General features: G+C 31.7%; 1 long non-coding RNA gene across 1 annotated transcript in view; it reads left to right on the plus strand.

Moving 5' to 3' along the window:
* LOC109356379 overlaps nucleotides 2,420-12,745 on the plus strand; it is a 15,789-nt gene continuing 5,463 nt past the window's right edge. Inside the window, exons 1-2 of the long non-coding RNA XR_002108717.1 lie at nucleotides 2,420-2,795; nucleotides 6,202-6,214. This is a non-coding gene — a long non-coding RNA (uncharacterized LOC109356379). The remainder of the gene's footprint in view (nucleotides 2,796-6,201; nucleotides 6,215-12,745) is intronic.

Consider the following 12,745-nt stretch of genomic DNA (forward strand, 5'->3'; position numbering starts at 1 on the left):
TAATTTTATTGTATAAGTTATACTTTCATCTTTATATATACTTATACTACTAAACATTTATTTCATATTTTATAACTTCTAATTTTATTTTATAACTTCTAATTTCATTTTATAACTTTTAATTTTATATTTACTAGCATGTTGACAGACGCTACCGTGCCTGTCAACCCGCTTTCCTATTGTTTGTAATGCGTATTCTACATATTAAGTTGTATTATTTCTTGTAATTTGCAGTTAAATATATATTCGTTTGAGGTAATTGTTCAATCTTAAAGAAAGGATACATATACAATTGTGTTCATCAAGAATAGAGTATTGATATCTTCACTTAATTTTATTTTCTAGCATGTTAACAGGCACTATCGGGTCTGTCAATCCGATTTCATATCGTTTGTAATATGTATTCTACATATAAAAGTGTTTTTTATCTAATTAATTAAAATCTATTGAGTAAATCTATTGCATTGGTCACAATGTATATCCATTAAATTAAAAAATAGGAATGCATGAAATATATTGCATTGGTCACAATGTATGCAATTGAGTAAAGAGTATGTGAATATTTGACATTTAAAACATCCAGACTACACGTTACAAACAATATGAAAGCGGGTTGACAAAGATAGTAGTACGTGTCAACACGCTACAAAATAAAATTAAGTAAAGATATTAAGACTTTATTCTTGATGAACACAATTGTATATGCATCCTTTCTTTAAGATTGAACAATTACCTCAAACGAATATATATTCAACTGCAAATTACAATATATAATACAACTTAATATGTAGAACACACATTACAAACAATAGGATAGCGGGTTGACAGGCACTACCGTGCCTGTCAACACACTAGTATAGATAAAGATAATTCAAAAACCATTTCTTTTCTTATATAGATAATATAAGATAATAGATTAGATTTTATTAGTTCTCTCAATTATAATAATGTGTTTGCCAATCACCATATATGATATCTTCTAAGTTATAACTACCAATGTAACCTAAATGGTATTAACATCTTGAATGAAATAAAAATCAATCAAAACTCATTCTATCATCAAATAAATTATGGAAATGTTATAATAATATAACACAAATTTTTATTCTTTAACAAAAAATCAAAATTACAATTACTTTTAAAAAACAATCTCTTTGAGAGTAGAGGCGGTGCAAATATTAGTTTTTGCTGCATCTATCTCACAAACAAAATTTCAATATTCAAAAACTTATTTGAGATTAGATGTAGTGTGAACATTAGCTTTGTTGCTTCCTCTATTTCACAAACAATTGAAATTTAATTATTTCAAAAACTTATTTGAGATTAGATGCGGTGCGGACATTAGCTTTGTTGCTTCATCAATCTCACAAACAATTCAAATTCAATTATTTCAAAAATCTATTTAAGATTTGGTGTGGTACAGACATTAGCTTTTGTTGTTTCACCTATCTTAAATACGATAGAAAATCAAATTATATTTCGACCAAACAAAATCTAACCAAATCAAATCCAACCAAACCAAGCCTAACCAAACCAACCCAACCCAAACCAAGCCAAGCCAACTAAACTAACCAACCAATTTTCGAACCATAACTACGTAGTCTTGATTTCCCTATTGCACCTAGGGATACGTAGGAGCAAGATAAACTCTTGTTAGACAAAAAAATAAAAAATAAAATATTTTGTTTTAACAATTAGATTTTTAATAAAAAAATTTATGGGTATAAAAGTTCATGTTACTAGCGAAGGTACCGTTTTAATACGGGTAGTCAGGATGTTAATACCTTCTCCGATCTGTAATCGACTCTCGAGCTCAGAATTTCTGTTTAAAGACCATTTTTATCCAATTTGGGCATAAAGAGAGTTTTCTACGTTTTGACCGCAAAAAACGTAGTAGCGGCTCCAAATCATTTGGGAGAGGTAGAAATCGAGTTCGCCTCTTCCTAAGTCGCAGAGTCAATCTTCCAACTGAAAATCGGGTCGTGATTATGATGGATAAACACTATATAAAACATTACATTTTTCTCATAATTTATATATTCAACCATAAATACATTATTAGTATAAATGTAAAAGATAAAATTAGACTTTGACAATATACGCAACGTTAGATGGTTGTGATAGTTGATACAATATAAATTTTTGCTTTTTTCTATGAACAAAACAAGTTTTACCGGATAACACCAAAATTGGCAATTAACTAAAATAAAAAAGATTAAATTTATTTTATAAGTCATGATGCAAATATAGCAATGACTGAAATTACGACAACACCATTTGTAATAGAAACCATCCATTATTATCTAATACCATATTACCAAAGATTGTCCCTTTCATCTAGCCGAAATTAAAGCCAAACAACATATTAATATTTAACCACAATAAATGTTTGAGTATATATTTCCCTGATGTCATGGTCACATCACAATTGCAATTTGCAAAGTATTATAGAGCATAAAGAAGATCAAAACATCAATTTTAAAATGAAGGTTTTGTTTCTTTGTGTTCTTCTTCTAAGTATTGCTATGCTCAACCAAGGTGTCATGGGTATGAACATAAAAGGTGAGTTATGTAAAATAACTGGAAATAGAATGGCTGGTTGTGAAGAAAATCAGAAACCTCACTTCAAGAAACCAATTTATAACACTGGCTGCTCTTCTAGAAAGAAATGTAGACGTAACTTATGATTCAAGTGGAAGAAATACGATTTCTAAGTCAACAACATTGCATCAAGATATGTTCCACTATTGATAACATTAATTTCTTTTTGAAATATAGGATTATCAAAGTTACTTGTATTTCTTTTAATATAGTTATTTTCATATAGATGTTGGAGTCAAATTCTTCATGCTTAGCTTAAAGAAATGCACCATTTACCAAATGTATTGAGGTCACCTATCATGACTACTAACCCTATAGGTGTATTGTACATTTTTTCATTCATATTGTAAAAAAATATTACATATAATAAATTTGTTTGTGGTTATATGGACTTGATGAACTTTATATTAGAGAACTTGTAGTAGTAATACACTTATCGTTCAAAATTAGAGTGATACACTTATTGTTCAAAATTAGAGTGATATATATTTTACATTTTCCATATTCCCGATAAATCAATTATATCAAATGGGTTTTAATTTATGAACTTTTGTTGTGTTTGTTATGAACAGAAAAGCATGCATATTCATTCACAAATATGATCTTTTTATTTAATACACCTTCCCTTAAAAATTAAAATATTGCAAGAAATTAAAATTAGTATGCTTTTTGGATCATTATAAAATAAGATAAATTAAAGTATATTATCATTATTTAGACTAACTAAAATTGATGAGCATATATATTTTTATAGAAGCAGCAAGTGCAACTGCACCCCAAATTTACTCAATACGGCAAAAGAGGAAGAAAGCATATATATATATATATATATATAAATATAAATGAGAATGCTAAGAAGGTAACTGTTCAATTACATAAAAAATTCCAAAAAAAAGTGCTGTTCATTTTTCTTGTACCAAAAAAATTGACATAAAAAATTGTATTGAAATGTTACAAAATTAATGTTATTCAATGATAACTCACAATATCCTTTCTTCTCCTTCAATGATTTTAGAAATAATGATGGTAAACATTTAATTTTATCCGACTTATTTTTAAAATTGATAAAAATATAAAATTTCAAAACAACAAAAAGATAATAAAATTTGAAAATAATTTTTTTTAGATATCTTCGAGGTTATTTATCTTCTTCACTTTTTAGTTTTAAGAATCTATTTAAAACCTTTGGATTATTTTGAGTCTTTATTTCAATCTACTTATTATAAAAAATGTAGACAATATTAATTAAGCTCTACTTTTCATCTCAAATATTTATTTTAAAGAAATAACTTTTAGAAAATGACATTAGTAGAGTAAGGGAAGAGGAACAAATATCATGTATCCCAAAAAACCATATTCCTACATCTCTAGTCAATCAAATTTCACCAAATAATATAAAAATGATAGCTTTTATTCTCTAGCATGGATAACTAGCCAAACTTCATACTCTCTTTCTCAATTATCTTCCGATGCCTGTAACAAAAAACATGAACAATAATAATAAAGGAGAAATAGGAAGAACATAACATTGAGTGTATGTGTCTTCCTTATGTTTCATACTTCATAACCATAGGATTAAATCAAAAAAAACCTATAATTTATATTCATATAAATCATCATGATCTCATACACCCACGTGAGAGAGAGTTTTGAACTGTTAGAGGTTAATTAAGCATGAAATTAAATCATGCAGAAATAAGGTCTCGTTGAGTGAGACTAGTTCTCGTCGAGCGAGAAGGAGGATGTCGCTCAATAAAACTATCTTTCACCAAACATTTTATTTCTATACAAGCAACCATGACTCGCGCTCAACGAAAGTTATTTTATTTCTATACTCTTTTGTAACTGATAAACCTCATGGAATAAACATTTTTTTCTCTTCTTCACATTATGTTTTGCTTCTTCTTGTTTTCATTTTCCCGGCAAAAACATGCGTCTTTGTTTCTCAAATACATATCCAAAGGTTCTTCTTCTTCTCCTTTCCTTCTTTATCCAAAGGTAATCCGAACCCGGAAAAAAACCCGAAAATGATAAAGTATTAAGAAAAATATGATATTATTTTCGTGTAATTTTTCTTTAACATTACTATTTTCTCTTGTATTATTTCATTTCTTTTATGTTTGAAGATCTAATAGTATGTAAAGTAAAATTAGAAATTAAAAACAATTGGCAAATGATAGAAATTTCAATTTTAAATTGAATTACCTTACTTCGCAGCGGGTTCGGGTTAGAGTCTTTGCTATACCAAACCCAAACCCGAAATTTAAACCCGGGTAAAACCCGAACCCAAACCTGAATCCAATCACATCGGGTTTTCCCCATTAAATTCGGGTTAGGTTCGGGCGGGTACCCACAAGTTCGGTTTTTATTGCCATCCCTACTTGTGATACCATTATTGAATGACAAAAATTACCATTTTTGGCCTAGAGCAATGAAATTGGAATTCAAATTGAAGAACAAAGTCAAGTATCATTGTGGGATCACCTCAACCGCTTCTGGAGGACTCACTTTATGGAACTTGACTATGATGTAATATGATGGTACTTTCAAGGATCCAACATCTAGGGGAGGAGTCAATTATAAAGTTTATTCTTTGGATCAATTGCACTGCCGAAGCTTGGAAGGATCTTCAAGATATATAGATTGTCACAAGGTGACATATCTCAATTTTCAGAATTGCAAGAGTAATTTTATTGTTTAAACCAAGATAATCATACAATATTTGAGCTCTTTACTCAACTAAAAACACTATGGAAAGAAATAGAGAAGTTTAGACTCATTGGATCTTGTAAGTACACCATACTCTATTCTTGTGGCATCATTCAATCTTTAAAATTATATATAGAGCAAGATTATGTCACCAGATTCCTAAAGGGATTGAATGAACAATATGCTAAAATTTGTAACACCATGAATTTTTTGTGTATATTTTATTAATTATTTATTTTATCAACGATTAATGTTAGAAATTAATCGGTATTAATTTAGGCTAAACCATAGTTGAGTGTTAGTCTTGTTTTGTGATTTTCTATTTTGTGATAAATTTACATAATATTTTGTGACTAAAGGTTTTTAAGCTTCTGTCGGGCCCAAATTCGCCAGAATTCGGCCCAATAACGTGATTTTGAGTTCCATAACTCAGAATCGAATTCTGATTGCGTCATTGGCTTCGAAATATTATTTCAAGTCAAGATATACATCAAGTTCGTTCAGAAAACATTTCTAAATATTTTTCACTCCGAATTTTGTGTTTCGAAGTTCTAACCGTAAATCGAAATCGATAGATTTTTAATATCCGACCGAGTATTAGCCGGCAATAATCGGGCATGATTTAATCGAGAATGTTTTGCCAAAAAGGTCACATCCCTTTCATGTAAGAGGCTTGCTTGTTACACAAGCAAAAATACATATCCTCTTACACAAAATCCCTTAAATCACTCACCTATCTCTTACACAATCAACTTTTTGGAAGAAATCTTTGGTCTTTACCCACTCCAAAATCTGATTTATTTTAATTAAAAGAGTCAACCCTAGCTTAGGAGAATCCCTTGGCATTTTCAAACTCTTTCTTCACTTTGCATTTTCTAAAGAACTCTTAAGGTAGTTCTTCATGGTTCTTCATTTTGATTTCTTCATCTCTTAAAATCTAACAATTAGATGTTTATGAAATTTTAGTATGATGTTTATATATATGTTATAAACATTTTCAACCGTTGAAATGTTATAATAATCTTCCTAACTCTTTATATGTTCAAAACTCTAAATAGATATTTTCTTGAACTTAGAAAGTTATTTTGAAACCATGAACTCTTTGTGTTCATGGGGCTGTTTTTAATGTTTAGAAATTTTATATGTTTGTTGGTATTTGAACATGGTTAAAGGTGATGGTTGTATATCAAGGGAACCTTTAAGGAGTTTTCCTAACCATGCAAGGTTTGGACTTTTCCACTTGTTTTTGGCTTGAAAATCCATGGCCTTGGACAAATTTAGAATAGTATATTTTTAATGTTGAGGTTTGATTTTGTTTCAAAGGGGATGATTTTTTTATGAAAGGAACCTTTAAAGTGTTTAATGATAAGTTGAAGGATCAAAAGTTTCCTTGGCATTAGGTCTAAATCATGGCCTATATGTGTTTAGGAAAAGTTTAGTTTCTAACTTTGAAATCCAAAATGTTTTTGGATGAGTTTTGTGAAAAAGTGTGTTTTAAAATATTATGAGTAAAAATTTGATTAGTAAATGATATTCTTTGACTTCCAAGTTCAAGTAATGATTTGGGATAAAAGATGACTTATAAAGGTCTTGACTTTATAAACTTAAAGTGTTATGAAGTAATGGACGGTTGATTTGTTATAAGATGAACATTAATAATGTAAGCTTGCTTTAAAGTGGTAACTGTAACTTAATAAATGTTGATTTCAAATGTTGTTTTAAGTATGAGATCAACACTATCAAGAATGTGTTGAAATGACCATGAAAACTATTATGCAAAATATGGAATCTACTTAATATGACTTACTTTAAAGTGGTAAGATCAACTTGGAAGATATTGGTTTAAAAAGTGTGGACTTGGATTAAAACCTTACCTTAAAATGGTGAAGTATGGCTTAAAAAGTCTTCATGAAAATATACATCTATGAGGTGATAAAAGTGTAAACTTTATTAAAAACTTACCTCGGAAAACGTTGGAAAACGGGAACAAGACTTTCGAGGATAAAGGATGGTTCAAAAATATGAATCTTGGACCGGATGGATGAAATTCGTTGAGTTCATAAATGGATTAAAGTGTCAAACAATGTCTTTACTTTAGGGTTATCATATAAAATTTGATTCGCAAATCACTAAATTGTTTACGTGTGTTTAGGAAATGCCCAAAAAGGATTACATGATACCATGCAGCGAGGTCGTCTGATCGTAAGAGGTTTGGCCATGTGGTCGTCCAGGATATTCAGCGATGGTTCGTAGTGGTAAGGATGTCATTCCTCTATTATGTGATGACGTAAGATCGGGTTCCACAAGAAGCATTCCTTTGGGAGATGTCTTAGGTTGGGTCGATTATATAAAAGAATGATTAAAAGATTTAACCAGCTAACCTCGGTTAGTGTGCAAACTTATTATGGATAATGAAGTAGTGAAGAGGAAATTTACGGGAGACGAATGAGCCCCGAGATGTTGAGAGGGACGATGATGGCGATGGTCCATAAACAAAGTCTTGAGGGAGAGTCTAGGTGAGACGAGTCCCTTGTATTCCTGTACGAGATATTTTGTTGGATCGGACAGTTCTCACAGCGCAAACTAGACGATCTCTGACAACCCCTCTTTGCAATCAGGATCGATGAGAGGGATGCCCAGAAAGTGTTTGATACGACACCATCCTGAAATGGACAGTTCTTTGGAACATGTCGATCATATATCCTTGCGAGGAATAGTTTGGTGCATTCAATTTGCCTTGTTATGGGACCTGTACTCGCGGTTATTTTTGAATAGTTTATTGGGAGGATATTAGTGTAAGGATAGATGAAATAAACATATCATTCATACATTGAGCTCATGGATATTAATCCTCATGGTTTGAGTTATATCATCATTCATCATCTACATTTATGTATGGGATATATATTGTGTATATTAGGCGTGTCTGTCTGGATGTAATATTTTGTGTAATTCCACGCCGTCAATGAGTAGTATTCATTAGATGTCTTACTCCCTTTTCTTTTTTTTTGTCTTTTATTCGTGTTTTGTTCAGATGGATTGTTCTGCTAGGATTCGGAGTTAACGCTTCTCGATGTCCTAGGAGGGGGCATGGAGGATTGGCGGAGACTGCTACACCTACACGGGCCCTTGTGCCTTAGAGTTAGAGATGGTATGTGATGGATCTTCCATGCGCTTTCCATACTATCATGAGGAGCTGGAGGCTTCCTTTACCTTGCCTCCTCGGAGGCCGACACTTGCTGTGTCGTCGACTTAGTTTGTGACCCCTCAGGGACAAGATGTTGAAAGTGCAAAGTGTCAAGATAGCACTTAGCTTGCCTATGTTTTGATAAAGACAAAAGACTTAGTGAAAGCTTAAATATAACTCAACAAATCAACATGCCAAAGATTCAAGAGCTTCATGTCTAGACTAGAGTCTTAGATATGTGTCTTAATTTTTATTGAGTCTAGGTTAGGTAAACCTAGATGCAAATCTCACAAGTTCTAAAAACTATCATATCATTTGCATGAGACATGTCATCTAGATTATTATATGTTCATGCATTAATCATACATGTTATTTGTGCATTTTAGGCATAACATAATGGTAAAACATGTATAGTTTATAAGCATAACATATAGGTAGTTTACCATTTAATATCTTAACTGAAAATATGTCAGTTAATCGATTAAGTAAGGCTTTAATCGATTAACGTGAAAACAATTTTAACAGTTTCAACGGATAACTGAAAAACAGATTTCAGTTATTCTCAAACAACTCGTTAATCGATTAACAGGCAACATAATCAATTAACTGGGCGTTTAACAGCTTTTCTATATAAACTGTTTTTCAACAGATTTCAAATACGATTTTAGATCTTTCATTCACTCAGTTTAGAATTGTGAAGTTGCATATTTTCATGTTCAATGTATCTCATATAGGTAGAGAGAATTGTATATGAGATTAGAGTGAGATAGTATCATGCTTAGGGATTAACATGTCATCCATTGCATGTGATTAAATGTGTTCATCATTCTATCTTGTTCTTGCATGAGTCTTTCATTATGTATAGAGATTTCTTAAGGGTAGAAATTGCATGTTCTTCATGATTCTGATCTTATACATACTTTTGGTAAATGTGTTCATCATTTTTATATTGTTCTTGATTGTAACATTTAAGCCTTTTAGTGCTTCACATTACTCTGTTTTTGTTGTATTTTGTGTAACAAGGAAAGTTGTCTCTTGGTGTTGTACCACCAACAAGATACAGAGAGTCATCACCAAGACTTGGAGGTCTTGAGTTTAGAACATACTCTTGGCTGGGGCTAGATCGTAGGAAAGGTTTTCCTAGGCGATTGGTAAGGTCAAACCAAGATAGGGGTTCTGGGAATTAATGAAGGAAGCGTTCAAGGTCTTTTAATTGGAAGTGTGTATGTAAGATACATTGGCTTCAATTTTAGTGAAGAAAATCTCCCAGATCAGAGAGGAGGACTATAGTTTTGCAGTGGACTGCAAAACGAACCCGTATAAAAACCTTGTTGCATGTTGTTTCTTTCTCTAATCTCTTTATTGTTTTAAATAGCTTTTAATTGCCTATTGTAGCTGATAATTTGAATATAGTAATATTGCCATATAAAATCATTTCTATTCAAATATATCTGCTATATCATTTCTATATAATCTGTAAGTGGATGTGTAATTGAGACATTCAGCAACTGTCTGTTAAGTGTGGTTTAATCGATTAAGGCAGTCCTTTAATCGATTAACTAGGTGATTTTCCAGAATAGGGCATTGCTGCCAATAGCGGTATTTGGCCCCCCCCTCGCTTCTTGGTGTATTCTGTTAGTGATACCTAACAGATGTTATAGGGCCTTCCATAGTACAAAGGTAATGATGCTAACAATGGTAGATATCTGAGTTATTGAGACAAAGGAATTCAACCTTATAAAGGTCGAGGAGGAAGATTAAATAGAATAAGGAGAACACAACAAAATAGATTTTGTACACTTGTCAAAGAACCAACCACGTCGTTGAAACTTTCTTCTTGAATCATGGAAACCCTCCAGGATATTAATCCAACTAAATGGAAAATCATGTAACATGCTTTCCTCAGGATAACGAGTACAATGATTCCTTTGTTCAAAATTTCTCAAATCCTTAATAAATGGAAACCTCTAATCATAGTTTCACTCAAGAAAAATTCAAGAGAAATATAGACTTACTCAAGCAAACCAAACTAAACACAAGTCATCAATTGTAAACATTGTTAGACCATCTTCCTCCACAGGTAATGTAAAATTTCATTGGTTGTTTGATACTGGTGCAACATATTACATGACTTTTTATTTGAAACTCCTTAATGGTCATAATGTTCTTGCTCTTATGTTTATTACATTACCAAATGATGATAGAGTATCTACTTCAATTTATGGAATAATAAACTTATTTGATACTCTTACCTCGTATGATCTCCTATATGTGTCATAATTCCATGTTAACTTGGTTTCTATTAACAAGCTAATTCAAACATTGAAATGCCATCTAATTTTTTTCTCAAATATTATTTGTCATTGTGCATACCACTTCAACGTCGAGGATTGGTTCAGCTAGGCTAAAACAAGACTTGTTTTTTATTAATCTACCACCAACCTGAACCCATTCGTAGACGGTCTCTACTACAAGATCCAAGGATAATCAAGATTCACATTCACTATGGCACTTAAGATTTTGTTATGTTTCTCAAAATGTAATGCACTTACTTGATGTGCCTTTCTCTTTTGTTCCTTCTTATAATTAACCTATGTTGTCATGTAATATTTGTCATTTTCAAAAATAGAAGAGGTTGCCCTTTAATATAAGCAATACACAGAGTCTTAAACCTATTTATTTGATCCATGCTGATATATGTGGACCATATTCTATTCCTTCCATTTTTTCCATGGATTCACCCTCATCCTAGTTGATGATCATGCTATATTTACTTGAGTAATTTTAATTAAGAATAAAGGAGAAAATAGAATCATCTAGTCAATTTTATCTCCATTTTATTGGAACTCAATTTGGTGCTAAATTTAAATGCTTTAGGAGTGATAATTGTGTTGAGTTCCTAATGCATGAATTCTCGGCTTCCAAGGGGTCCTACATTAGATAAATTGAATAGAAAATCCACAAAGTATAGCATTGTAGAGAAAAAACATTAACATATACTCAATATTTTCACAACCTTATACTTTCAATATCACCACCCAAAAATTGTGGAATTTTACCATACAACATTCTCTCAACATCATAAATAGATTGCTTACTCCCCTTCTCAACCACAAAATCCAATAGAACAACATTCCCTTTACAATACTACTATACCATCCACTCCCTTCCTTTGATCAGCTTAATGTCTTTGGTTCCTTAGCCTATGCAAGTACCACTCAATCCAATAGAACAAATTTCCAACATAGGGCTAGGAAATGTGTTCCTTGGTTATAGAAAAAGGAACTAAATGATACATCATTTATGATCTCCAATCATATGAAAGTCTTTCTCTCTTGAAATGTAACTTTCTAGGATGACTCATTTCGCTTTCAGTCAGAAAATAAGGCACAAACCTCCTCACCATGTAGACCTCATCCCAATTCTCAACAACTTGATAACCCCAAATCCTCTATTACCAAACCCTAGTTCTCCAAATCCAACCACTTCCAATCTTTTATCTGATTCACCTCCAAACTCAACCTCTCCTTATTTACTGAATGTCTCTCCTAGACAAGCTCTCACAATAAGAGGTCCTCCTTGACACCTTCAATATTATCATTGAAACATTGCCAAAGAGAGTCCTTGTTCTGATCAATCTTCCCCATGTACTCTTTATCCCTTGTCTTTTGTACTTTCTTATGATCAATGTTTTGTTGCATACAATAAATTTTGTCTTATTGTCACTATCATACCTGAACCATCCTCATATAAAAAGCATACTTGACTCCTCCCTAGAAAGAAGCCATGGACACATAACTCAAAGTTTTACAATAGAACCATACATGGCCCCTTGTTCCTCTTTCCGAAGACAAGGTTCCAATAGGTTGCAAGTGGGTTTATAAAGTGGGTTTATAAATCTAGTATCATGTAAATCTAATATTTTGGTTTCTTGAGCAATTAATTTTTAGCAATAATTTTGTTCATGGTAATCTACCTGAAGAAGTCTATGTGGTTCATCCTCCTGGTTTACTAACTTCTGATTCATCACAAATTTTCCAGTTACTTGTTGAAAGGCAAAGTTTTCTCTTCGGTGTGTTTTCTTTATTTGGTTAACTAAGTGAACTCGGTTTTATTCTTTGTTCGCCATCTCAGCTTTGTTGAAATAAACTCCAACGCCCGTATAATGGTTTCAAGAATATTCCAGTTACAACTTACATCTAATAATCATGTGAATAAGTTATTCCTTCTTTGCCCCATCTCGGCTTT

The sequence above is a fragment of the Lupinus angustifolius genome, chromosome LG09 (assembly GCF_001865875.1).
Source record: "Lupinus angustifolius cultivar Tanjil chromosome LG09, LupAngTanjil_v1.0, whole genome shotgun sequence".
NCBI lineage: Eukaryota > Viridiplantae > Streptophyta > Magnoliopsida > Fabales > Fabaceae > Lupinus > Lupinus angustifolius.